This window comes from Pristiophorus japonicus, chromosome 14, assembly GCF_044704955.1.
Source record: "Pristiophorus japonicus isolate sPriJap1 chromosome 14, sPriJap1.hap1, whole genome shotgun sequence".
In the NCBI taxonomy this organism is placed as follows: Eukaryota; Metazoa; Chordata; class Chondrichthyes; family Pristiophoridae; genus Pristiophorus; species Pristiophorus japonicus.
Genome location: NC_091990.1, coordinates 118,914,707 through 118,941,901, shown reverse-complemented (window position 1 = coordinate 118,941,901; position 27,195 = coordinate 118,914,707).

Below are 27,195 nucleotides of genomic sequence, written 5' to 3'. Positions count from 1 at the left end.
GCAGTCGTGTTTGTGAGTGGCAAAAGCTGCAAGGTTTTTCCTCACATATTCTTGATATTCTACAGGGGTGTTACTGACCAGTGATTCAAGGTCGTAACCCTCCCTTGGTTTCATGGTGCACACCGTCCCTTTTCCCTGTTTTCCTGGGATAACCATCACCTCAATCTCCTGTCCCGTACAGACTGACCCCCAAAGACAGTGGTTTCTTAAATCCACCAGGATCCCGTGGCCTAGCATGAAGTCAGCCCCCAGGATCACTCTCCCTTCCTGCTCCCACTTCATCAGGACACAAGTCCACTTAGTGTGGAGTGTACCTAAATGAATGGAGAGCAGAACAGAGAATGAGCCCGTCTCTTCAGTGCCTGTGAAATCCACCAAGCTGTAAGGGACCCCGTTAGACAGAGGTGAGGCGGCGGGATTAGCTTGAGGCACCGGTGTCCGGCAGCTAAGTCCCTTTCACTTTTTCCACTTCCATCTGTACGGTCGGTCTCCCCCACACATCATACTCGAGGATACACAAGTGGACAGGCTGCACCTGTCCTAGCCACGGTTTTGGTTGGGAGGGGACAGATGGGATTTCGGTACCGGTGATGGTGGCTACCTTCCCAGGGCCATCTAACATGGCTCGGTGCGCAGTTAAAAAGGTATCAAACGAGTGGGGAGGGACTGGCTTATCTGTCTTGGTCTTTTGGGCATGGGATGGAGAATTCTTTCCTGCGCTATTCTTTCAAGGATTTTTACAATCCCTTGTCCAGTGCCCACTCTTTCTGCATCCAAAGCAGGTACGTTTTGTCTCGGAGGAGTTGCCCCGCTCGTGGCGCCATTCACTCTTGTCTTGGTTAGGTCGGATTTCGTGAACCATTCCCTTTTGTGGGTGCTCTTCTGTCCCTCTGCCGTTTCTGTAAGCTAGGGTCAGCTGCCTAAGCACTCCCTGTCGCGAGTTGGCAAGAGGCGGGGGTTCCGGCGACAGCGTTGGTGAGGCCTACAAAAGACCAGTGCGACCAGGAGCTCGGGGAGTCGGCGAGAGGCGGGGGTTCCGGCGACAGCGTTGATGAGGCCTACAAAAGGCCAGTGCGACCAGGAGCTTGGGGAGTCGGCGAGAGGCGGGGGTTCCGGCGGCAGCGTTGGTGAGGCCTACAAAAGGCCAGTGTGACCAGGAGCTCGGGGAGTCGGCGAGAGGCGGTGGTTCCGGCGGCAGCGTTGGTGAGGCCTACAAAAGGCCAGTGTGACCAGGAGCTCGGGGAGTCGGCGAGAGGCGGGGGTTCCGGCGGCAGCGTTGGTGAGGCCTACAAAAGGCCAGTGCGACCAGGAGCTCGGGGAGTCGGCGAGAGGCGGGCGTTCCGGCGGCAGCGTTGGTGAGGCCTACAAAAGGCCAGTGTGACCAGGAGCTCGGGGAGTCGGCGAGAGGCGGGGGTTCCGGCGGCAGCGTTGGTGAGGCCTACAAAAGGCCAGTGTGACCAGGAGCTCGGGGAGTCGGCGAGAGGTGGGGGTTCCGGCGGCAGCGTTGGTGAGGCCTACAAAAGGCCAGTTCGACCAGGAGCTCGGGGAGTCGGCGAGAGGCGGGGGTTCCGGCGGCAGCGTTGGTGAGGCCTACAAAAGGCCAGTGTGACCAGGAGCTCGGGGAGTCGGCGAGAGGTGGGGGTTCCGGCGGCAGCGTTGGTGAGGCCTACAAAAGGCCAGTTCGACCAGGAGCTCGGGGAGTCGGCGAGAGGCGGGGGTTCCGGCGGCAGCGTTGGTGAGGCCTACAAAAGGCGTGCTTGAGCAGTTGCAGCAGGGACAGAGGCAAAAAAGAAGTAGAAAGAAATCGAAAGGTGACGTCACAGCCAAAGGGGTAAGTGATTGGCTGGTGATTGGTAAGTAGCTTTTCTTTTTATTTTCTATTTCGGTAAGTAACCTTTAGCATTGTGGTTGCCAAGTTAAGTTAATCTAAGGGTTAAGTCATGGCAGGAGAGCTCGGACACGTGTTATGTTCCTCCTGTACCATGTGGGAAATCAGGGACGCCCCCGGTGTCCCTGACGACTACGTGTGCGGGAAGTGTATCCGCCTCGAGCGCCTGACGAACTGCGTTGCGGAACTGGAGCTGCGGGTGGATTCACTCTGGAGCATGCACGATGCTGAGAATGACGTGAATAGCACATTTAGTGAGTTGGTCTTACTGCAGGTGAAGAGTACACAGCCAGACAGGGAATGGAAGACCAACAGGAAGAGCAGTGGAAGGAAGGTAGTGCAGGGGTCCCCTGCGGTCATCCCCCTGCAAAACAGATACACCGCTTTGGGTTCTGTTGAGGGGGATGACTCATCAGGGGTGAGCAGCAGCAGCCAAGTTCATGGCACCGTGGCTGGCTCTGTTGCACAGGAGGGCAGGAAAAAGAGTGGGAGAGCGATAGTGACAGGGGATTCAATTGTAAGGGGAATAGATAGGCGTTTCTGCAGCCGCAACCGTGACTCCACGATGGTATGTTGCCTCCCTGGTGCAAGGGTCAAGGATGTCTCGGAGTGGGTGCAGGACATTCTGAAAAGGGAGGGTGAACAGCCAGTTCTCATGGTGCATATAGGTACCAACGACATAGGTAAAAAACGGGATGAGGTCCTACGAGACGAATTTAGGGAGCTAGGAGTTAAATTAAAAAGTAGGACCTCAAAAGTAGTAATCTCAGGATTGCTACCAGTGCCACGTGCTAGTCAGAGTAGGAATCGCAGGATAGCTCAGATGAATACGTGGCTTGAGCAATGGTGCAGCAGGGAGAGATTCAAATTCCTGGGGCATTGGAACCGGTTCTGGGGGAGGTGGGACCAGTACAAACCGGACGGTCTGCAACTGGGCAGGACCGGAACCAATGTCCTAGGGGGAGTGTTTGCTCGTGCTGTTGGGGAGGAGTTAAACTAATATGGCAGGGGGATGGGAACCAATGCAGGGAGACAGAGGGAAACAAAATGGAGACAGAAGCAAAAGACAGAAAGGAGAAGAGTAAAAATGGAGTTCAGAGAAACCCAAGGCAAAAAACAAAAAGGGCCACTTTACAGCAAAATTCTAAAGGGTCAAAGTGTGTTAAAAAGGCAAGCCTGAAGGCTCTGTGCCTCAATGCGGGGAGTATTCGGAATAAGGTGGACGAATTAACTGTGCAGATAGCAGTTAACGAATACGATGTGGTTGGCATCACGGAGACATGGCTCCAGGGTGACCAAGGCTGGGAACTCAACATCCAAGGATATTCAACATTTAGGAAGGATAGACAGAAAGGAAAAGGAGGCGGGGTGGCGTTGCTGGTTAAAGAGGAAATTAATGCAATTGTAAGGAAAGACATTAGCTTGGATGATGTGGAATCGGTATGGGTGGAGCTACGGAATACCAAAGGGCAGAAAATGCTAGTGGAAGCTGTGTACAGACCTCCAAACAGTAGTAGTGATATTGGGGAGGGCATCAAACAGGAAATTAGGGATGCATGCACTAAAGGTGGAGCAGTTATCATGGGTGACTTTAATATGCATATAGATTGGGCTAACCAAACTGGAAGCAATATGGTGGAGGAGAATTTCCTGGAGTGCACAAGGGATGGTTTTCTAGACCAATATGTTGAGGAACCAACTAGGGGGGAGGCCATCTTAGACTGGGTGTTGTGTAATGAGAGAGGATTAATTAGCAATCTTGTTGTGCAAGGCCCCTTGGGGAAGAGTGACCATAATATGGTGTAATTCTACATTAGGATGGAGAATGAAACAGTTAATTCAGAGACCATGTTCCAGAACTTAAAGAGGGGTAACTTTGAAGGTATGAGGTGTGAATTGGCTAGGATAGATTGGCGAATGATACTTAAGGGGTTGACAGTGGATGGGCAATGGCAGACATTTAGAGACCGCATGGATGAACTACAACAATTGTACATCCCTGTCTGGCGTAAAAATAAAAAAGGGAAGGTGGCTCAACCATGGCTATTAAGGGAAATCAGGGATAGTGTTAAAGCCAAGGAAGTGGCATACAAATTGGCCAGAAATAGCAGCGAACCCAGGGACGGGGAGAAATTTAGAACTCAGCAGAGGAGGACAAAGGGTTTGATTAGGGCAGGGAAAATAGAGTACGAGAGGAAGCTTACAGGGAACATTAAAACGGACTGCAAAAACTTCTATAGATATGTAAAAAGAAAAAGGTTAGTAAAGAGAAACGTAGGTCCCCTGCAGTCAGAATCAAGGGAAGTCATAACTGGGAACAAAGAAATGGCAGACCAATTGAACAAGTACTTTGGTTCAGTATTCACTAAGGAGGACACAAACAACCTTCCGGATGTAAAAGGGGTCAGAGGGTCTAATAAGAAGGAGGAACTGAGGGAAATCCTTATTAGTCGGGAAATTGTGTTGGGGAAATTGATGGGATTGAAGGCCGATAAATCCCCAGGGCCTGATGGTCTGCATCCCAGAGTACTTAAGGAGGTGGCCTTGGAAATAGCGGATGCATTGACAGTCATTTTCCAACATTCCATAGACTCTGGATCAGTTCCTATGGAGTGGAGGGTAGCCAATGTAACCCCACTTTTTCAAAAAGGAGGGAGAGAGAAAACAGAGAAGTATAGACTGGTCAGCCTGACATCGGTAGTGGGTAAAATAATGGAATCAATTATTAAGGATGTCATAGCAGTGCATTTGGAAAGAGGTGACATGATAGATCCAAGTCAGCATGGATTTGTGAAAGGGAAATCATGCTTGACAAATCTTCTGGAATTTTTTGAGGATGCTTCCAGTAGAGTGGACAAGGGAGAACCAGTTGATGTGGTGTATTTGGACTTTCAGAAGGCTTTCGACAAGGTCCCACACAAGAGATTAATGTGCAAAGTTAAAGCACATGGGATTGGGGGTAGTGTTCTGACGTGGATTGAGAACTGGTTGGCAGACAGGAAGCAAAGAGTAGGAGTAAATGGGTACTTTTCAGAATGGCAGGCAGTGACTAGTGGAGTACCACAAGGTTCAGTGCTGGGGCCCCAGCTGTTTACATTGTACATTAATGATTTAGACGAGGGGATTAAATGTAGTATCTCCAAATTTGTGGATGACACTAAGTTGGGTGACAGTGTGAGCTGCGAGGAGGATGCTATGAGGCTGCAGAATGACTTGGATAGGTTAGGTGAGTGGGCAAATGCATGGCAGATGAAGTATGATGTGGATAAATGTGAGGTTATCCACTTTGGTGGTAAAAACAGAGAGACAGACTATTATCTGAATGGTGACAGATTAGGAAAAGGGGAGGTGCAACGAAACCTGGGTGTCATGGTACATCAGTCATTGAAGGTTGGCATGCAGGTAGAGCAGGCGGTTAAAAAAGCAAATGGCATGTTGGCCTTCATAGCGAGGGGATTTGAGTACAGGGACAGGGAGGTGTTACTACAGTTGTACAGGGCCTTGATGAGGCCACACCTGGAGTATTGTGTACAGTTTTGCTCTCCTAACTTGAGGAAGGACATTCTTGCTATTGAGGGAGTGCAGCGAAGGTTCGCCAGACTGATTCCCGGGATGGCGGGACTGACATATCAAGAAAGACTGGATCAACTGGGCTTGTATTCACTGGAGTTCAGAAGAATGAGAGGGGATCTCATAGAAACGTTAAAAATTTTGACGGGTTTAGACAGGTTAGATGCAGGAAGAATGTTCCCAATGTTGGGGAAGTCCAGAACCAGGGGTCACAGTCTAAGGATAAGGGGTAAGCCATTTAGGACCGAGATGAGGAGAAACTTCTTCACCCAGAGAGTGGTGAACCTGTGGAATTCTCTACCACAGAAAGTTGTTGAGGCCAATTCACTAAATATATTCAAAAAGGAGTTAGATGTAGTCCTTACTACTAGGGGGATCAAGGGGTATGTCGAGAAAACAGAAATGGGGTATCAAAGTTGCATGTTCAGCCATGAACTCATTGAATGGTGGTGCATGCTCGAAGGGCCGAATGGCCTACTCCTGCACCTATTTTCTGTGTTTCTATGTTCCTATGGCTTGGGGATTCTGGGGTCAAACCAGATCTCAGCCTTGGTTCTTATTCTGGGTCAACTGTTAGCTACTCGGCTACGGAGCCAGTGTGCTAATTCGTCCGGTTTTAAGTGATCTCTGTCTATGTCCCCACAACAGGGGCTTTTGTGCACCGGCCACAGTCGATCTGCGAAAGTCTGTGGTGTTTCTCCTGTGAGCTGCACTGTTTTCTCTACTCTAGAGAAGGGACTCCCGTCATTGCAGCCCATAGCTTCTAAAATGTCCTTTTGGGTGGCAGCAAGTGTTTTCTGACCTCTTTTACTCTCAGTAGAGAGGGACTGGTACAATTTGCTGTCTCGGTAGAGGAGAAGCATCTTTGCCATTTCTGCATCATCGCACCCATTAATATCCCTGCTTGTTCCACTTCCACAAAGTGAACCGAGGGGTCTCCCTTTGGAGTTAGCTTTCCCAGGTGGCTTATCATAGCCCTAAGCTGGTGGGGAGTGTGGGGGACCACAAACTGACTTTCCAGGGGCCCTGGACCCCTGTTAAGGGTGGGCGAGCCAAACTTCTGTTGCCGGACCAGGCACATTGGCCCTGGTTCTGGCTCTCCCTGTTCTGGCTCGCCTCCCTTTCTTCCCTGCGGCCAAGCCGAGCTGAAACTCGGTGCTACAGGTGGTGGCGGTTCACTATCCCTGTCCGCCCTGCAACTGATTTGCCCCGCCTGCTGCTGAACTGGTATAGTCACCGGTGCCACAACTAATGGCCAGGTAGTTTCATCCTTCTCTTCCAGGTTTACCTGGGGCATACTCGGGCTTATTAGATCTACCATGCCTTTTGCCTTGGACAGAGCAAGGTTTAACTCTTAATTTATTGCTGGCAGGGACCGTGGTCTCCCGATTCAAACCCATTAGTGCTAGCTACTTTATACGCTGCTTGCACATCTTTTAATCTTTCCTGGAGCTCTTTTACTTGTAGGGTGAGGTGAGTGCTTTCTTCCCTCAGTGACTTTTCATGACTTTTGGCCTCGGTAACCTGACATTGCAAATAGTCCTGACTGTTTTTTCCATTATTTGGGTCCTTTCCTGTTTTAGCTTACGGCGTTCTCCTGATAATCTTTCTTCTGACATCACCCTTTCCTGATAGTTCTCTGCGCATTCCCATAACTCTGCCTGTAGTGTTTCATTCATTCTATCTAGGAGTTGGACCTGTCGCTGTGGACAGACTAACCAGATTGCCTTCTCTACTGCTTCCTTGTGATCTTTGCTTGCTGTCCACTGGGCTGCAGTGCTCAGCGCGCAATAGACTAAGCGCCCATTCTTTAGTGACATTCACTTTCTTATACATATAGGAGGAAATCCTCTCTTCCATTTTGGTTCTTTGCCCCAAACCAGCACTCTCCACATCACACCCCTTGTACCAGATTCCGCGGTCATTTTGTAAGGCCGGGGGGGGAGGGCGGGGTTGTGTGGTCTCTATGAGGGGGTCAGGTTCCCTTCTGACCAACTTCAGCGGTTCGAATCGCTCCCACTCCCTTTAGTTCTGTACTCTGGATTTATTTGGGGGGTTTGACAAAAGTGCAGAGAACACTGGTTTGATGCAAAGAACTTTGTTTTTGTTTCAGTCAAGGTAATACAGGCTTATTACTCTAGTAAGAAAATACAAGGCCAAACTTACAATCACTCTAATAAAGGACAACACAAGGAAAGGTAGAAGGTCAAACTTTTAACCGCTCTAATAAAGAACAATACAAGGAAAAGTACAAGATTAAACTTAAAATCACTCTAATAAAATACCATACACTACACATTCAAAGGGAGTTGCAGTAAAATTATACCTCCCACCTCCCAATACCTAATTCTAGCTAGGTTAGACTCCAGGGCAGGCAGGGACTTATGCTTACCAATCCTTTTGATAGTTAATGATAGATCGCGGTTGTGTTTTCCCTTGATACCACATTGACTGTGGTCGGTCGGCTGCTGCGATGATGATGTTCTTTCTTCCTTCAGGACTTCAAGACTTCGGGGCTGGAGAAGTTAGTTTACAACTATCGCGTTTGTTTCTCTCCTTGTCTTGATGAGGTAGTAGCAGCCTCCTTTCTCCCCAACCTCTGTTGAAAACAGTGGCCAGTTATATGATTTCAGTGGTTCTAATCTTGTCGCCCAATCTGTTCACAATCCTTTGTATAATTTTGGTGGGCTTGGTTCTTCTTTGTAATATTTTGTCGGGCTCGTTAAAGTTGATATGTCTTGGGTGGGTTGATGTTCGAAAACTGTTTCCTGATGGAAATATTAGTTTGGCAATTGCAATGTTCTTTTGTGCTTAGTCCTTTGCATACAGGCTGGATTGGGCCTCTTTGTGATGTATATGCTGAAATGGTTTGTCCAGACCCATGTTAATGGGGAGCTATCTCTGGGTGATTTTGTGATGGTAACGTCTCTTGTGGAGAAGGATTTTCAAATACTCATTCTTCCAGACAGGTTAACTCAGTCCTCACACCCAGACAGTTCCAATAATCAAGTGGGCTTCTTTTGTTCCCTCGGTCCGCCCACAGGCTTGAATTTGTCTTGTAAAAGTTCATAATTCTATTAAAGTTCGTAGTTTCTTCCATAAGCACTTTAGAGTTCCAAACCTTTCGGTAGATAGTCCCAAATTAAATTTCTTTTCGAATGAGCCCAAACACAGGGGGGGTTTCTTGTGAATTTTGCGATCCGTCAAGTTCATATATGTTCTCCAGTTTTCCTGTTCTCCATTCTCCAGTGCTTATGTTCTAGAATGCTCCAATTCTCCAGTTCGCCTCTTCTCCTGCTCTCCAGTTCTGCAGTTCTGTTCTCCAGTTCTCCTGTTCTTCAGTTGTCCAGTGATCCAGTGCTCCAATTCTCCAGTGCTCCAGTTCTCCATTCTCCAATGCTCCTGTTCTCCAGCTGTGTTGTTCTCCAGTTCTCCTGTTCTCCAGTGCTCCAGTGCTCCTGTTTTTCGTTGCTCTAATTATCCATTGCTCTAGTTCTCCTGTTCTCCAGTACTTCTGTTTTCCAGTTCTCCTGTTCTCCAATTCTCCTGTTCTCCAGTTCTCCAGATCTCCTGTTTTTCTGCTTACCATTTCTCCACTTCTCCAGTTCACATGTTCTCCAGTGCACCTGTTTTCCAGTTCTCCTGTTCTCCAGTTCTCTAGTTCTCCTGTTCTCCTGTTCTACTGTTCTCCAGTGCTCCTGTTTTTCGGTGCTCTAATTATCCATTGCTCTAGTTCTCCTGTTCTCCAGTACTTCTGTTTTCCAATTCTTCTGTTCTCCAGTACTTTTGTTTTCCAGTTCTCCTGTTCTCCAGTTCTCCTGTTCTCCAGTTCTCCAGATCTCCAGTTCTCCAGTTCTCCTGTTTTTCATTTTACCATTTCTCCAGTTCTCCAGTTCACATGTTCTCCAGTGCTCCTGTTTTCCAGTTCTCCTGTTCTCCAGTTCTCCAGTTCTCCTGTTCTCCAGTTCTCCAGTGCTCCTGTTTTCCAGTTCTCCGTTCTCCGGTTCAACAGTTCTCCAGTTCTGTTCTCCAGTTCTCCTGTACTTCAGTTCTCCAGTGATCCAGTGCTCCAATTCTCCAGTGCTCCTGTTCTCCAGTTTTGCTATTCTCCAGCTCTCATGTTCTCCAGTTCTCCTGTTGTCCTGTTGTCCAGTTCTCAGTTCTCCAGCTCTCCAGTGCTCCAGTGCTCCTGTTCTTCGGTGCTCCAATTATCCATTGCTCTGGTTCTCCTGTTTTCCAGTACTTCTGTTTTCTTGTTCTCCTGTTGCCCAGTTCACCCATTCTCCATTTCTCCAGATTTCCCGTTCTTCTGTTTCTCAGTTTTTCATTTCTCCAGTTCTCCAGTTCACATGTTCTCCAGTACCCCTGTTTTCCAGTTCTTCTGTTCCCCGGTTCTCCAGTGCTCCTGTTCTCCTGTTCTCCAGTTCACCTGTTCTCCAGTACCCCAGTGCTCAAGTGCTCATGTTCCCCAATGCTACAATTCTCCAGGGCTCCTGTTTTCCAGTTCTCCTGTTCTTCAGTTCTGAAGATCTCCAGTGCTCCTGTTTTCCAGTTCGCCTGTTCTCCATTTCTCTGGTTCATCTGTTCTCCAGTGCTCCAGTTCTCCAGTTCACCTGTTCTCCAGTGCTCCAGTGCTCCTCTTTACATGGTCTCCAGGTCATATATTCTCCAGTTTTCCTGTTCTCCATTCTCCAGTTCTCCCGTTCTCCTGTTCTTCAGTTCTCCACTGATCCAGTGCTCCAGTTCTCCAGTGCTCCAGTTTTCCATTCTCCAGTGCTCCTGTTCTCCAGTTTTGCTATTCTCCAGCTCTCATGTTCTCCCGTTCTCCAGTGCTCCTGTTGTCCTGTTCTCCAGTTCACAGTTCTCCAGCTCTCCAGTGCTCCTGTTCTTCAGTGATTCTGTTTTCCAGTGCTCCTGTTCTTCAGTGCTCCAATTATCCATTGCTCTGGTTCTCCTGTTCTCCAGTACTTCTGTTCTCCAGTTCTCTAGATCTCCAGTTCTCCTGTTTTTCAGTTCTCCATTTCTCCAATGCTTCTGTTTTACAGTTCTCCTGTTCTCCAATTCACCTGTTCGCTAGTTAGCCAATGCTCTAGTTTTCCAGTTCTCCAGTTCTCCAGTGCTCATGTTCTCCAGTGCTCCAGTTCCCCTGTTCTCCAGTTCTCCAGTTCACCTGTTCTCTAGTATACCAGTGCTAAAGTGCTCAAGTTCCCTAATGCTACAATACTCCAATGCTCTTGTTTTCCAGTTCTCCAGATCTCCAGTGCTCCTGTTTTCTAGTTCTCCTGTTCTCCATTTTTCCAGTTCACCTGTTCTGCAGTGCTCCGGTTCTCTGGTTCACCTGTTCTCCAGTGCTCCAGTGCACCTCATCTCCAGTTCTCCTGTTTTCCAGTTCTCTATTTCTCCAGTGCTCCTGCTTTACAGTTCTCCTGCTCTCCAGTTCTCCAATTCTCCAGTGCTCCTATTCTCCAGTTCACATGTTCTCCAGTGCTCCTTTTTTCCCGTTCTCGTGTTCTACAGTTCTCTGGTTCACCTGTTCTCCAGTACCCCAGTGCTAAAGTGTTCAACTCCCCCCAAGACTACAATTCTCCAATGCTCCTGTTCTTCAGTTCTCCAGATCTCCAGTTCTCCAGTGTTCTAGTGCTCCTGTTCTCCAGTGCTCCAGTTATCCAGTGCTCATGTTCTCATGTTCTTCAGTGCTCCAGTTCTCCAGATCTCCTGTTTTCCAGTGCTCCAGTTCTCCTGTTCTCCAGCTCGCCAGTGTGCCAGTGTTCCTGTTCTTCAGTGCTCCAGTTATCCAGTGCTCCTGTTCTCCAGTTCTCCAGTGCTCCAGTTGTCCATTTCTCCTCTTCTCCTGTCCACCAGTTCTCCAGTGCTCCTGTTTTCCAGTTCTCCTGTTCTCTAGTTCTACAGATCTCCAGATCTCCAGTGCTCCATTTCTACTATTCTCCAGTGCTCCTCTTCTCTGGTTCTCCAGTTCATATGTTCCCAAATTTTCCTGTTCTCCATTCTCCAGTGCTCCTGTTCTCCAGTTCAGTTTTCCAGTTCTCATGTACTCCAGTGCTCCAGTGCTCTAGGTCTCCAGTGCTCCAGTTCTCCATTCTCCAGTGCTCCTTTACTCTAGTTTTGGTATTCTCCAGCTCTCGTGTTCTCCAGTTCTCCAGTTGTCCTGTTCTCCAGTTCTAGAATGCTCCAGTTCTCCACTTCTCCACTTCTCCTGTTCTCCAATTCTCCAGTGATCCAGTGCTCCAATTCTCCAGTGCTCCAGTTCTCCATTCTCCAGTGCTCCTGTTCTTCAGTTTTGCTATTCTCCAGCTCTCATGTTCTCCAATTCTCCTGTTGTCCTGTTCTCCAGTTCTCCTGTTTTTCAGTGTTCCATTTCTCCAGTTCCCCTGTTCTCCAGTTCTCCCATTCACCTGTTCTCCAGTGCCCCAATGCTAAAGTGCTCAAGTTCCCTGATGCTACATTTCTCCAATGCTCCTGTTCTCCAGTTCTCCAGTTCTCCAGATCTCCTGATCTCCAGTTTTCCAGTGCTCCTGTTTTCCAGTTCTCCAGTGCTCCAGTGCTTCTGTTCTTCAGTGCTCCACTTCTCCATTGCTCCAGTTCTCCATTTCCCCTCTTCTCCTGTTCTCCAGTTCTCTAGTGCTTCTGTTTTCCAGTTCTCCTGTTCTCCAGTTCTCCAGATCTCCAGTGCTCCTGTTTTCCAGTTCTCCAGTGCTCCAGTGCCCCTGTTCTCCAGTTTGTCAGTGCTCCAGTTCAGTATTTCTCCAGTGCTCCAGTTCTGCTCTTCTTGTTCTGCTGTTCTCTAGTTCCCCAGTGCATCAGTGCTCCAGTGGCCCTGTGCTCCCGTTCTCCAGTTCTCCAGTGCTCCACTTGTCCAGTGCTCCTGATCTCCAGTCCTCCAGTGCTCCAGTTCTCCTCTTCTCTTGTTCTACTGTTCTGCTGTTCCCCAGTTCTACTATTCTCCAGATTTCCATTTCTTTGGTTCTCCAGTTCTCCAGTGCTCCAGTGATTCAGTGGCCCTTTGCTCCAGTGCTCCAGTTCTCTATTTCTCCTGTGCTCCAGTTCTCCAGTTCTCTTCTCCTAAAGTCTGGTTCTCCAATTGTCCAGTTCTCATGTTCTCTAGAGCTCCAGTTCTCCAGTGCTCCAGAGACATTGTGCTCCATTTCTCATTTTCTCCATGTCTCCAGTTCTCCTCTTCTACAGTTCTCCTCTTCTACAATTCTCTAGTTCTCTTGTTTTCTAGTTCTCCAGTTTACTTGCTTTCTAGCTCTCCTGTTCTCTAGTTCTGCAGTTCTCCAGTTCTCCAGTTTTCCAGTTCTGCAGTTAACCAGTGTTCCTGTTCTTCAAATACCACGTCCCCCTGTTCTCCAGTTCTACTGTTCTCCACTTCTCTAGTGCTCCTGTTCTCCAGTTCTCCATTTCTCCAGTGCTCCAGTTCTGTATTTCTCCAGTACTCCAGTTCTCATTTTCTCTTGTTCTACTGTTCTGCTGTTTTCCGGTTCTCCAGCTCTCCTGTTTTCTAGTTCTCTAGTTCTCCAATTCTCTTATTCTCCATTTCACCAGTTCTCCGGTGCACCAGTGCTCCAGTGATCCTGTTCTTCCGTTTTCCTGTTCTCCAGCTCTCATGCTCTCCACTTCACCTGTTCTCCAGTTCTTCAGCTCTCCATTTCTACAATTCTCCAGCTCTCCATTTCTCTAGTTCTCCAGTTCTCCAGTTTTCCAATCCTCCAGTTATCCAGTGCTCCTGGTTTCTTGTTTTCTAGTTCTCCAGATCTCCAGTTCTCCAGTTTTCCTGCTTTCTAGGTCTCCTGTTCTCTAGTTCTGCAGTTCTCCATTTTCCAGTCCCCCAGTTATCAAGTGCTCCTGTTCTTCATTTCTCCAATACTCCTGTTCACCTCTTCTCTTGTTCTACTTCTGTTGTTCTCCAGTGCTCCAGTGCTCCAGTTGCCCTGTGCTCCAGTTCTCCAGTCCTCCAGTGCTCCAGTTCTCCAGTGCCTCAGTGCTTCAGTGCTCCAGTTCTCCTGTTCTCCAGTTCTCCAATTCTTCAGTTCTCCAGTTCTCTTATTCTCCATTTTGCCAGTTCTCCAGTTCTCTGGTGCTCCAGTGATCCAGTGGCCCTTTGCTCCAGTGCTCCAGTTCTCCAGTGCTCCAGTTCTCCTGTTCTCCAGTTCTCCTGTTCTCCAATTCTCCTGATGTCTAGTTCTCCAGTTCTCCTGTTGTCTAGTGCTCCAGTTCTCCAGCTCTCCATTACGCCAGCACACCAGTGTTCTAGTGCTCCAGTGGCATTGTGCTCCATTTCTCCAGTTCTCGAGTGCTCCAGTTCTCCTTTTCAATAGTGCTGCTGTTCTCCTGTTATCCAGTTCTCAGGTCTTCCAGCTCTCTAGTTCTCCATTTCTCCAGTTCTCCTGTTCTGCAGTTCTCCAGCTCTCCAGTTCTCCAGTGATCCATTTCTCCAGTTCTCATGTTCTCGAGGTCTCCAGTTCTCCTGTTCTCCAGTTCTAAAGTACTCGAGTACTCCATTTCTCCACTTCTGCTGTTCTCTAGTTCTCCAGTTCTCCAGTTCTCCAGTGCTCTGGTGCTCCAGTTCTCCAGTGCTCCTGTCTTCCAGTGCGCCAGTGCTCCAGTGTTCCAGTTCTCCAGTGCTCCTGTTCTCCAATTCTCCAGTGCTCCAGTTCCAGTTCTCCAGCGCTCCATTGCTCCTGTGCTCCAGTGCTCTGGTTCTCCTGTTCTCCAGTGCTCCAGTTCTCCAGTTCTCCAGTTCTCCAGTGCTCCAGTGCTCTGGTGCTCCAGTTCTCCAGTGCTCCTGTCTTCCAGTGCGCCAGTGCTCCAGTGTTCCAGTTCTCCAGTGCTCCTGTTCTCCAATTCTCCAGTGCTCCAGTTCTCCAGCGCTCCATTGCTCCTGTGCTCCAGTGCTCTGGTTCTCCTGTTCTCCAGTGCTCCAGTTCTCCAGTTCTCCAGTTCTCCAGTGCTCCAATTTTCCTGTTCTCCAGTTCTACGGTTCACGTGTTCTCTAGTCCCCCTGTTCTCCAGTTCTACAGTTCTCCAGTTCTCCTATTCTTCAGTTCTCCAGTTCTCCTGTTCTCCAGTTCTAGAGTGCCCAAGTTCTTTGTTCTCGTGTTCTCCAATTCTCCAGTGCCACAGTGCTCCAGTTCTCCAGTTCTCCTATTCTCCAGTTCTCCACTGCTCCATTTCTCCAATTATCCTCTTCTCTAGTTTTCCAGTGCTCCAGGGCTCCTGTTCTCCGGTGCTCCAGTTCTCATGTTCTCCTGTTCCCCAGTTCTCCTGTTCTCCAGTGCCCCAGTGCTAAAGTGCTCAAGTACCCAATTCTCCAATTCTCCTGTTCTCCAGTTTTCCAGTGCTCCAGTTCGCCTCTCCTCATGTTCTCCAGTTCTGAAGTTCTCCACTGCTCCTGTTCTCCAGGTGTCCTGTTCTCCAGTTCTCCTCTTCCCCTGTTCTCCAGTTCTCCAGTGCTCTTGTTCTTCAGTTCTCCTGTTCTCCTGTTCTCCAGTGCTCCAGTTCTCCAGTTCTCCTGTTCTCCAGTTCTCCTGTGCTCCAGTTCTACAGTTCACCTTTTGTCCAGTACCCCCAGTGCTAAAGTGCTCAAGTTCCCCAATGCTACAATTCTCCAATGCTCCAGCTCTCCAGTTCTCCAATGCTCCTGTTCTCCAGTTTTTCAGTGCTCCTGTTCTCCAGTTCTCCACTGCTCCTGTTCTTCAGTGCTCCAGTTCTCCAGTGCTCCAGTTCTCCATTTCTCCTCCTCTCCAGTTCTCCAGATCACTAGTGCTCCTGTTTTCCAGTTCTCCTTTTCTCCATTTCTGCGGTTCACCTGTTCTCCAGTGTTCCAGTGCTCCTCGTCTCCGGTTATCCAGTTCATATGTTCTCCAGTTTTCCAGTTCTCCATTCCCTGTTCTCCAATTCTAGAGTGCTCCAGTTCTCCTGTTCTCCAGTTCTGTTCTCCAGTTCTCCTGTTCTCCAGTTCTCCAGTACTCCAATGCTGCAGTTCACAGCACTCCAGTTCTCCATTCTCCCGTGCTCCTGTACTCCAGATTTGCTATTCTCCAGCTCTCATGTTCTCCAGTTCCCCAGTTCTCCTGTTCTTCAGTTCTCCTGTTCTCCAGTTCTCCAGTGATCCAGTGCTCCAGTTCTGCAGTGCTCCAGTTCTCCATTCTCCCATGCTTCTGTACTCCAGTTTTGCTATTCTCCAGCTCTCATGTTCTCCAGTTCTCCAGTGCTCCTGTTGTCCTGTTCTCCAGTTCACAATTCTCCAGCTCTTCAGTGCTCCAGTGCTCCTGTTCTTTACAGAAACATAGAAACATGGAAAATAGGTGCAGGAGTAGGCCATTCGGCCCTTCAAACCTGCACCACTATTCAATATGATCATGACTGATCATGCACTTCAGTACCCCATTCCTGCTCTCTCTCCATACCCCTTGATCCTTTTAGCCGTAAGGGCCACAACCAACTCCCTTTTGAATATATTTTGAACTGGCCTCAACAACTTTCTGTGGTAGAGAATTCCACATGCTCACAACTCTCTGAATGAAGAAGTTTCTCCTCATCTCGGTCCTAAATGGCTTACCCCTTATCTTTAGACTGTGACCCGTGGTTCTGGATTTCCCCAACATCGGGAACATTCTTCCTGCACCTAACCTGTCTAGTTCCGTCAGAATTTTATATGTTTCTATAAGATCCCCTCTCATTCTTCTAAATTCCATTGAATATAAGCCTAATCGATGCAGTCTTTCTTCATATGTCAGTCCTGTCATCCCGGGAATCAGTCTGGTGAACCTTCACTGCACTCCCTCAATAGCAAGAATGTCCTTCCTTAGATTAGGAGACCAAAACTGTACACAATATTCAAGGTGTGGCCGCACCAAGGCCCTGTACAACTGTAGTAGGACCTCCCTGTTCCTTTACTCAAATCCTCTTGCTATGAAGACCAACATGCCATTTGCCTTCTTCACGCCTGCTGTACCAACTTTCAATGACTGATGTACCATGACACCCAGGTCTCGTTGCACCTCCCCTTTTACTAATCTGTCACCATTCAGATAAGAATCTGCCTTCCTATTTTATCACCAAAATGGATAACCTCACACTTATCTACATTATACCGCCTCTGCCATGCATTTGCCCACTCACCAAACCTGTCCAAGTCACCCTGCAGCCTCTTAGCATCCTCCTCACAGCTCATACTGCCACCCAGCTTAGTGCCATCTGCAAACCTGGAGATATTACATTCAATTCCTTCGTCTAAATCATTAATGTATATTGTAAATAGCTGGGGTCCCAGCACTGAACCTTGCGGTACCCCACTAGTCACTGCCTGCTATTATGAAAAGGACGCATTTATTTGTACTCTTTGCTTCCTGTCTGCCAACCAGTTCTCTATCCACATCAGTACATTACCCCCAATACCATGTGTTTTAATTTTGCACACTAATCTCTTGTGTGGGACCGTGTCAAAAGCCTTTTGAAAGTCTAAGTACACCACATCCACTGGCTCTCCCTTGTCCACTCTACTAGTTATGTCCTCAAAAAATTCGAGAAGATTTGTCAAGCATGATTTCCCTTTCATAAATCCATGCTGACTTGGACCGATCCTATCACTGCTTTCCAAATGCGCTGCTATTACATCAATAATAATTAATTCCAACATTTTCCCCACCACCGATGTCAGGCTGACAGGTTTATAATTCCCTGTTTTCTCTCTCCCTCCTTTTTGAAAAAGTGGGGTTACATTGGCTACCCTCCACTCCATAGGAACTGATCCAGAGTCTATGGAATGTTGGAAAATGATCACCAATACATCCACTATTTCTAGGGCCACTTCCTTAAGTACTCTGGGATCAGGCCCTGGGGATTTATCGGCCTTCAATTCCATCAACTTCCCTAACACAACTTGCTGACTAGTAAGGATTTCCTTCACTTCCTCCTTCTCGCTAGACCCTCAGTCCCCTAGTATTTCCAGAAGGTTATTTGTATCTTCCTTAGTGAAGACAGAACCAAAGTATTTGTTCAATTGGTCTGCCATTTCATTGTTCCCCATTATGACTTCACCTGATTCTGACTGTAAGGGACCTACATTTGTCTTCACTAATCTTTTTCTCTTCACGTATCTGTAGAAGCTTTTGCAGTCAGTTTTTATGTTCCCTGCAAGCTTATTCTCATATTCTATTTTCCCACTCCTAATTAAACCCTTTGTCCTCCTCTGCTGAATTCTAAATTTCTCCCAGTTCTCAGGTTTGCTGCATTTTCTGGCCAATTTATATGCCTCTTCCTTGGATTTAACACTATCCCTAATTTCCCTTGTAAGCCACAGTTGAGCCACCTTCCCCATTTTATTTTTACGCCAGACAGGGATGTAGTTCATCCATGTGATCTTTAATACGCCACCGGCAACCCTTTAAGTTTCATTCGCCAGTCTATCCTAGCCAATTCACGTCTCATACCGTTGAAGTTACCTTTCTTTAAATTCAAGACTCTACTCTCTGAATTAACTGTGTCACTCTCCTTCCTAATGAAGAATTATACCATATTATGGTCACACTACCAAAGGGAACTCACAAAACAAGATTGCTAATTAATCCCCTCTTATTACACACTACCCAGTCTAGGATGGACAGCTCTCTCGTTGGTTCCTCGACATATTGGTCTGGAAAACCTCCCTAATACACTCCAGGAAGTCCTCCTCCACCGTACTGCTACTTCAGTGCTTCTGTTATTCAGTTTTCCTGTCCTCGTGTCCTCCTGTTCTCCAGTTCTCCTGTTCTGCAGTACCCCAGTGCTAAAGTGCTCAAGTTCCCCAGTGCTACAACTGTTCTCCAGTTTTTCAGTGCTCCTGTTCTCTAGTCCTCCTGTTCTCCAGGTCAGCAGTTCTCCAGTTCTCCAGTGCGCCCGTTCTTCAGTGCTCCAGTTGTCTACTGCCCCTGTTCTCCAGTTCTCCAGAGCTCCAGTTATCCATTTCTCCTCTTCTCCTGTTCTCCAGTTCCCTAGTGCTCCTGTTTTCCAGTTCTCCTGTTCTACCATGTTCAGCCATGAACTCATTGAATGGCGGTGCAGGCTAGAAGGGCCGAATGGCCTACTCCTGCACCTATTTTCTATGTTTCTATGTTACAGTTCTCCAGTTCTCCAGATCTCCCGTTCTGTTGTCCAGTTCTCCAGTGCTCCTGTTTTCCATTTCTCCAGTTTTCCAGTTCTCCAGATCTCCCGTTCTGTTCTCCACTGCTCCAGTGCTCCAGTTCTACTATTCCCCAGTGCTCTAGTGCACCTCTTCTCCGGTACTCCGGTTTATATGTTCTCCATTTTTCCCATTCTCCCGTTCTCTAGTGCTCCAATTTTTCAGTTCCCCTCTTCTCCTGTTCTCCAGTTCTGTTCTCCAGTTCTCCTGTTCTTCAGTTCTCCAATGATCCAGTGCTCCATTTATCCAGTGCTCCAGTTCTCCATTCACCAGTGCTCCTGTCCTCCAGTTTTGCTATTCTCCAGCTCTCATATTCTCCAGTTCTCCTGTTGTCCTGGTCACCAGTTCACAGTTCTCCAGCTCTCCGGTGCTCCAGTGTTCCTGTTCTTCAGTGTTTCTGTTTTCCAGTTCTCCTGTTTTCCTGTTTTCCAGTTCTCCATTTCTCCAGTTCTCCGGTTCACCAGTTCTCCAGTACTCCAGTGCTAAAGTGCTCACGTTCCCCAAAGCTACAATGCTCCAATGCTCCTGTGCTCCAGTTCTCCAGTTCTCCAGATCTCCCATTCTCCAGTTCTCCAATTCTCCAGTGCTACTGTTCTCCATTTCTCGTGGTCCAGTTATCCAGTTCTCCTGTTCTCCAGTCCTCTGGTTCACCTGTTCTCCAGTTTCCAGCTCCCCAGTTCTCCAGTGCACTCGTGCTCCTGTTCTTCAGTGCTCCAGTTATCCAGTTTTCGAGTTCTCCTATTCTCCTGTTCTCCAGTGCTCCAGTTCTTCAGTTCTTCAGCTCTCCAGTGCTCCAGTGTTCCTGTTCTTCAGTGCTCCAGTTATCCAGTTTCCTGTTCTTCAGTTCTCCAGTGCTCCTGTGCCCCTGTTCTTACATAAGAACATAAGAACATAAGAATTAGGAACAGGAGTAGGCCATCTAGCCCCTCGAGCCTGCTCCGCCATTCAATAAGATCATGGCTGATCTGGCCGTGTACTCAGCTCCACTTACCCGCCCTCTCCCTGTAACCCTTAATTTCCTTATTGGTTAAAAATCTATCTATCTGTGACTTGAATACATTCAATGAGCTAGCCTCAACTGCTTCCTTGGGCAGAGAATTCCACAGATTCACAACCCTCTGGGAGAAGAAATTCTTTCTCAACTCGGTTTTAAATTGGCTCCCCCGTATTTTGAGGCTGTGCCCCCTAGCTCTAGCCTCCCCGACCAGTGGAAAGAACCTCTCTGTCTCTATCTTGTCTATCCCTTTCATTATTTTAAATGTTTCTATAAGATTACCCCTCATCCTTCTGAACTCCAACGAGTAAAGACCCAGTCTACTCAATCTATCATCATAAGGTAACCCCCTCATCTCCGGAATCAGCCTAGTGAATCGTCTCTGTACCCCCTCCAAAGCCATTATATCCTTCCTTAAGTAAGGTGACCAAAACTGCACGCAGTACTCTAGGTACGGCCTTACCAATACCCTATACAGTTGCAGCAGGACCTCCCTGCTTTTGTACTCCATCCCTTTCGCAATGAAGGCCAACATTCCATTCACCTTCCTGATTACCTGCTGCACCTGCAAACTAACTTTTTGGGATTCATGCACAAGGACCCCCAGGTCCCTCTGCATCTCAGCATGTTGTAATTTCTCCCCATTCAAATAATATTCCCTTTTACTGTGTTTTTTCCCAAGGTGGATGACCTCACACTTTCCGACATTGTATTCCATTTGCCAAACCTTAGCCCATTCGCTTAACCTATCCAAATCTCTTTGCAGTCTCTCTGTGTCCTCTACACAACCCGCTTTTCCACTAATCTTAGTGTCATCTGCAAATTTTGTTATACGACACTCTGTCCCCTCTTCCAGGTCATCTATGTATATTGTAAACAGTTGTGGTCCCAGCACCGATCCCTGTGGCACACCACTAACCACTGATTTCCAACTCGAAAAGGACCCATTTATCCTGACTCTCTGCTTTCTGTTAGCCAGCCAATTCTCTATCCACGCTAATACATTTCCTCTGACTCCGCGTACCTCTATCTTCTGCAGTAACCTTTTGTGTGGCACCTTATCGAATGCCTTTTGGAAATCTAAATACACCACATCCATCGGTACACCTCTATCCACCATGCTCGTTATATCCTCAAAGAATTCCAGTAAATTAGTTAAACATGATTTCCCCTTCATGAATCCATGCTGCGTCTGCTTGATTGCACTATTCCTATCTAGATGTCCCGCTATTTCTTCCTTAATGATAGTTTCAAGCATTTTCCCCACTACAGATGTTAAACTAACCGGCCTATAGTTACCTGTCTTTTGTCTGCCCCCTTTTTTAAACAGAGGCGTTACATTAGCTGCTTTCCAATCCGCTGGTACCTCCCCAGAGTCCAGAGAATTTTGGTAGATTATAACTAATGCATCTGCTATAACTTCCGCCATCTCGTTTAATACCCTGGGATGCATTTCATCAGGACCAGGGGACTTGTCTACCTTGAGTCCAGCACTACCTCCCTAGTGATAATGATTGTCTCAAGGTCCTCCCTTCCCACATTCCCGTGACCAGCAATTTTTGGCATGGTTTTTGTGTCTTCCACTGTGAAGACCGAAGCAAAATAATTGTTTAAGGTCTCAGCCATTTCCACATTTCCCATTATTAAATCTCCATTCTCATCTTCTAAGGGACCAACATTTACTTTAGTCACTTTTTTCCGTTTTATATATCTGTAAAAACTTTTACTATCTGTTTTTATGTTTTGCGGAAGTTTACCTTCGAAATCTATCTTTCCTTTCTTTAATGCTTTTTTAGTCATTCTTTGCTGTTGTTTAAAATTTTCCCAATCCTCTAGTTTCCCACTTACCTTGGCCACCTTATACGCATTGGTCTTTGATTTGATACTCTCCTTTATTTCCTTGGTTATCCTGTGCTCCTATTCTCCAGTGCTCCTGTTCTCCAGTGCTCCTGTTCTCCAGTGCTCCAGTGCTCCTCTTCTCCTGTTCTCCAGTTCATAGGTGCTCCAGTTTTTTGTTCTCTATTCTCCAGTGCTCCTGTTCTCCATTTCTAGAGTGTTCCAGTTCTCCATTTCTGTGTTCCAGTTCTCCTGTTCTCCAGTTCTCCAGTGTTCCAGTTCTGCATTCACCTGTGCTTCTGTACTTCAGTTTTGCTATTCTCCAGCGCTCATGTTCTCCAGTTCTCCAGTGCTCCTGTTGGCCTGTTCTCCAATTCACAGCTCTCTAGCTCTCTAGTGCTCCAGTGCTCCATTGCTCCTGTTCTTCAATGTTTCTGTTTTTCAGTTGTCCTGTTCTCCAGTGCCCCAGTGCTAAAGTGCTCAAGTTCCCCAGTGCTACAATTCTCCAGTTTTCCAGTGCTCCTGTTTTCTAGCCCTCCCGTTCTCCAGTTCTGCAGTTTTCCAGTTCTCCAGTGCTCCAGTGCCCCTCTTCTTCAATGCTCCAGTTATCCAGTGCTCCTGTTCTCCAGTTCTCCATTTCACCTCTTCTCCTCTTCTCCGGTTCTCTAGTGCTCCTGTTTTCCAGTTCTCCTGTTCTCCAGTTCTTCAGATCTCCAGTCCTCCTGTATTCCAGTTCTCCAGTGCTCCTGTTTTCCAATTTTCCTGTTCTCCAGTTCTCCGGATCATCTGTTCTCCAGTGCTCTAGTGTTCCTGTTCTCTAGTTCTCCAGTTCATATGTTCTCCAGTTTTCCTGTTCTCCATTCTGCAGTGCTCCTGTTCTCCATTTCTAGAGTGCTCCGGTTCTCCAGTGCTCCTCTTCTCCAGTTCTCCTGTTCTTCAGTTCTCCAATGATCCAGTGCTCCAGTTCTCCAGTACTCTAGTTCTCCATTCTCCAGTGCTCCTGTTCTCCAGTTTTGCTATTCCCCAGCTTTCATGTTTTCCAGTTGTCCTGTTCTCTAGTTCACAGTTCTCCAGCTTTCCAGTGGTCTAGTGCACCTGTTGTTCAGTGCTTCTGTTTTCCAGTTCTCCTGTTCTCCAGTGCTTCAGTGCTCCTGTTCTCCAGATCTCCAGTTCTCCAGTTCACCTGTCCTCTAATTCTCTAATGCTCCAGTTCTCCAGTTCTCCAGTTCTCCAGTTCTCCTCTTCTCCTGTTCTCCAATTCTCCAGTGCTCCTGTTCTCCAGTTCACATATTCTCCAGTGCTCCTGTTTTCCAGTTCCCCTGTGTAAAGTCCTTACTCTACAGTATGAAACCACACGAGGCACATTCTGGGGACAAGGTGACTCTGTGACCTTAACTCTTTATTCACAGGTCTCCAAAGACGATGATCCTGCATGGGACCTCCCTTTTTATACCCGTGTGATCAGGTAAGGAGTGTCTCCCAAAAGTTCCGCCCTTGTGGTCAGGATGTTACATTGTGGTTACATACATGACATCAATTCCCCCCCCCCCCCCAAAGTCTTATTGGGATCATAGGTTTAGTCTTTCAGGTGGTCTACGTTCCCTCGTGGAGTGCTGCAGTTGGGGCTCTAGTTGTTGGACACTGACGTGAGTGTCTGTCACCTGTGGTGATTCCAGCCTGTCCGGGCTGACCGCAGGGACTGTGCATTCTACTGATTGCTCTTGTTGCTCGTTCACTGGCGGTGTTGTGAGCACCATCTCATGGTCTTCTTCAGGGTCCTCCGTGTCGATGCTGAACCTTTTTTTTACTTGGTCTGGATGCTTACGGCATATCTGACTATTGTTGAGTTTTACCACAATGACCCTATTTCCCTCTTTGTCAACTACAGTGCCCTCAAGCCATTTGGGCCCCATGAGGATTGAGGACGAATACAGGATCATTTATTTCTATACATCTCCCCCTCGAATTACGGTCATGGTACTCGTTTTGTGACTTGCGCTTGCCCTCAACTATGTCGGTCAGGACTGGGTGAATGAGGGACAACCGAGTTTTGAGTGTCCATTTCATTAGTAGCTCTGTGGGCGGGATCCCCGTGAGTGAGTGCAGTCGGGATCTATAGGCCAGCAGGAGACGCGATAGGCGGCATTGTAGGGAGGATCCTTGAATCCTGAGCATACCATGCTTAATGATTTGGACTGCACGTTCCGCCTGGCCATTGGAGGCCGGCTTGAACGGTGCAGTCCTGACGTGGTTGATGCCATTGCCCGACATAAACTCCAGGAATTCGTAGCTTGTGAAACATGGGCCATTATCACTAACCAGGATGTCCGGCAACCCATGGGTTGCAAAGATCGCACGTAGGCTTTCCACGGTGAATTCAGAATGATGCACTCGATCCATTTCGAGTATGCATCTACCACAATAAGGAACATCTTACCCATGAACGGGCCCGTGTAGTCAACATGAATGCGTGATCATGGCCTGGTGGGCCAGGGCCACGGGCTGAGCGGGGCCTCCCTGGGGGCATTACTGAGCTGGGCACACATCATGCACCTGCGAACACAGTGCTCCAGGTTTGAATCAATTCCAGGCCACCAAACGTGTGACCGGGCAATGGCCTTCATCAGCACAATGCCTGGGTGCTCGCTGTGGAGTTCCCGGATGAATGCCTCCCTGCCCTTCTGGGGCATAACTACCCGGCTGCCCCATAGTTGGCAGTCGGCTTGGATGGAGAGCTCATCCATCCGTCTGTGGAATGGTCTGACCTCCTCAGGGCATGCTCTGTGTGCGGGCACCCAATCCCCAGTCAGGACATATTTCTTAATCAGGGAAAGGAGGGGATCTCTGTTTGTCCAGATTTTGATCTGGTGGGCTATGATGGGGGAGCCTGCACTGTCAAAGGCATCGACAGCCGTGACCATTTCGGCGCTTTGCTCTGCTGCCCCCTCGGTGGTGGCCAGTGGAAGCCTGCTGAGCGCATCAGCGCAATTTTCAGTGCCGGGCTGGTGCTGGATAGAGTAGTCATAAGCAGCCAGCGTGAGAGCCCATCGCTGTATGCGAGCTGATGCTTTGGCATTGATAGCCTTGCTGTCTGAGAACAGGGATGTTAATGGCTTGTGGTCCGTCTCTAATTCAAACTTCCTACTGAAGAGATACTGATGCATTTTTTTTACACCATAGACACATGCAAGCGCTTCCTTCTCGACCATCCCATATCCCCGTTCTGCTTGAGAGAGCGACCTGGAGGCATAAGCCACAGGTTGTAGTTGACCCTCAGCATTCACCTGCTGCAACACGCACCCACCCCACAGGACGATGCATCACATGTCAGAACCAATTTTTTACAGGGGTCGTACAGGGTCAACAACTTGTTTGAACAAAGTAGGTTTCGCGCTGGATCAAAAGCCCGTTCCTGACAGTCCCCCCAAAACCAATCGCAACCCTTACGCGGGAGCATGTGTAGCGGCTCCAACAACGTGCTCAGGTTCGGCAGAAAGTTCCCGAAATAGTTCAACAGTCCCAGGAATGAACGTAACTCCAATGTCTTGCAGGACCTGGGTGCTTGTCGAATCGCCTCTGTTTTGGATTCAATGGGCCGAATCCCATCTGCAGCAACCCTCCTGCCCAGAAACTCAACCTCAGGAGCTAAGAACACACATTTAGACTTCTGGAGTCGCTGGCCTACCCAGTCCAGTCGGCGTAGCACCTCCTCCAGATTATGGAGATGTTCCTCGGTGTCTCGACCCATGATGTGGATGTCGTCCTGGAATATGGTCATTCCAGGAATGGATTTAAACAGGCTTTCCATGTTTCGTTGAAAAATCGCGGTCGCTGATCGAATGCCAAACGGGCACCTGTTATAAACGAACAGTCCCTTGTGCGTGGTGATGGTGGTCAGTAGTTTAGATTCGTCGGCCAGTTCCTGGGTCATATAGGCTGAAGTGAGGTCCAACTTGGTGAACAGCTTGCCGCCTGCCAGCGTGGCAAAGAGGTCCTCCGCTCTCGGGAGCAGGTATTGATCTTGTAGGCACACCCGATTGATGGTGGCCTTGTAGTCGCCACAGATCCTGACAGAGCCATCCATGTTTAGGACGGGAACGATGGGGCTCGCCCAGTCACTGAATTCAGCAGGCGAGATGATGCCCTCTCTCAACAGCCGGTCCAATTCGCTCTCGATCTTTTTCCGCATCACATAAGGCACCGCTCTGGCTTTGTGGTGCATTGGCCTGGTGTCCGGGGTGATGTGTATCACTACTTTAGTGCTTTGAAAGTCCTGACGCCAGGTTGGAATAATGAATCGAATTGTTGTAGGACTTGCGAGCATGAACTTCGCTCCACCGATGATGTTGCGTGAACATCCCACCATTTTCAGTTCATCTCGGCTAAGCAGCTCCTCCCCAACAGTGCGGGACCATTGCCCGGGACAATCCAGAGCGGCAGCCGATTCACTACCCCATTGTGTGTGACAGCCAACATTGCACTGCCTAGCACCGGAATGATTTATTTAGTGTAAGTCCATAATTGTGTCTTCAATGCTTGCTAATTTGGGTCTACTGGCTGTCATGTATCTTACCATGCCATCTCATTAGAGGAACGGACCCCCTGCTCAATAGTTATAAAGCGATTTGAACATCTCTTTCAGCCAGGTGTGGGCACTTTCAAAGGGGCCAAAGTCAAAATCTACATCACACAGAATGCTAGACCGGTCCATCACAAGGCCAGAGCTGTACCCTATGTGATGAGGGAAAAGATTGAACACGAACTAGACAGGCTTCTGCAGGAAGGCATTATATCACCTGTGGAATTTAGCGACTTGGCAAGTCCCATCGTCCCAGTCATGAAGCCTGATGGATCCGTACGAATCTGTGGAGACTACAAATCTACCATAAACAGAGTCTCCCTACAGGACCAGTACCCGCTGCCCAGAGCGGAGGACTTATTTGCCACATTGCCTGGAGGTAAACTTTTCTCAAAATTAGACCTCACATCTGCGTATATGACGCAAGAATTGACTGAGGAATCCAAGCTACTCACCACCATCAACACACATCGAGGCCTTTTCATGTACAATCGATGCTTATTCAGCATCAGGTCGGCAGCTGCCATATTCCAGCGCAACATGGAGAGCCTGCTCAAGTCCATCCCGGGGACGGTTGTATTTCAAGACGACATACTTATCACGGGCAGGGACACCGACTCCCATCTCCGTAATTTGGAGGAAGTACTAAAGCGGTTGGATCGGGTAGGCCTACGAGTCAAGAAATCCGAGTGCCTGTTTCTCGCACCCGAGGTTGAATTTTTGGGCAGAAGGATTGCCGCTGATGGAATCCGCCCAACAGAGTCCAAAACAGAAGCAATTTGCCTGGCACCCAGGCCCCGGAATGTCTCAGAACTGCGCGCCTTTCTCGGGCTACTCAATTACTTTGGGAATTTTATGCAGAACTTAAGCACGCTGCTGGAGCCTCTCCACGTGCTACTCAGGAACGGGTGCGATTGGTTTTGTGGAACGCCCAGGAACGCGCCTTCAATAAGGCACGCAACCTTCTGTGTTCCAACAGTGTTTTGACTTTCTTTGATCCAGGTAAAAAGCTAGTTCTCACATGCGATGCGTCAGCGTATGAGGTCGGGTGCGTTTTGCAACATGTCAATAGTGCGGGCAAATTACAACCCATAGCTTATGCCTCCAGGTCACTTTCGCGGGCGGAGCGCGGGTACGGAATGGTAGAG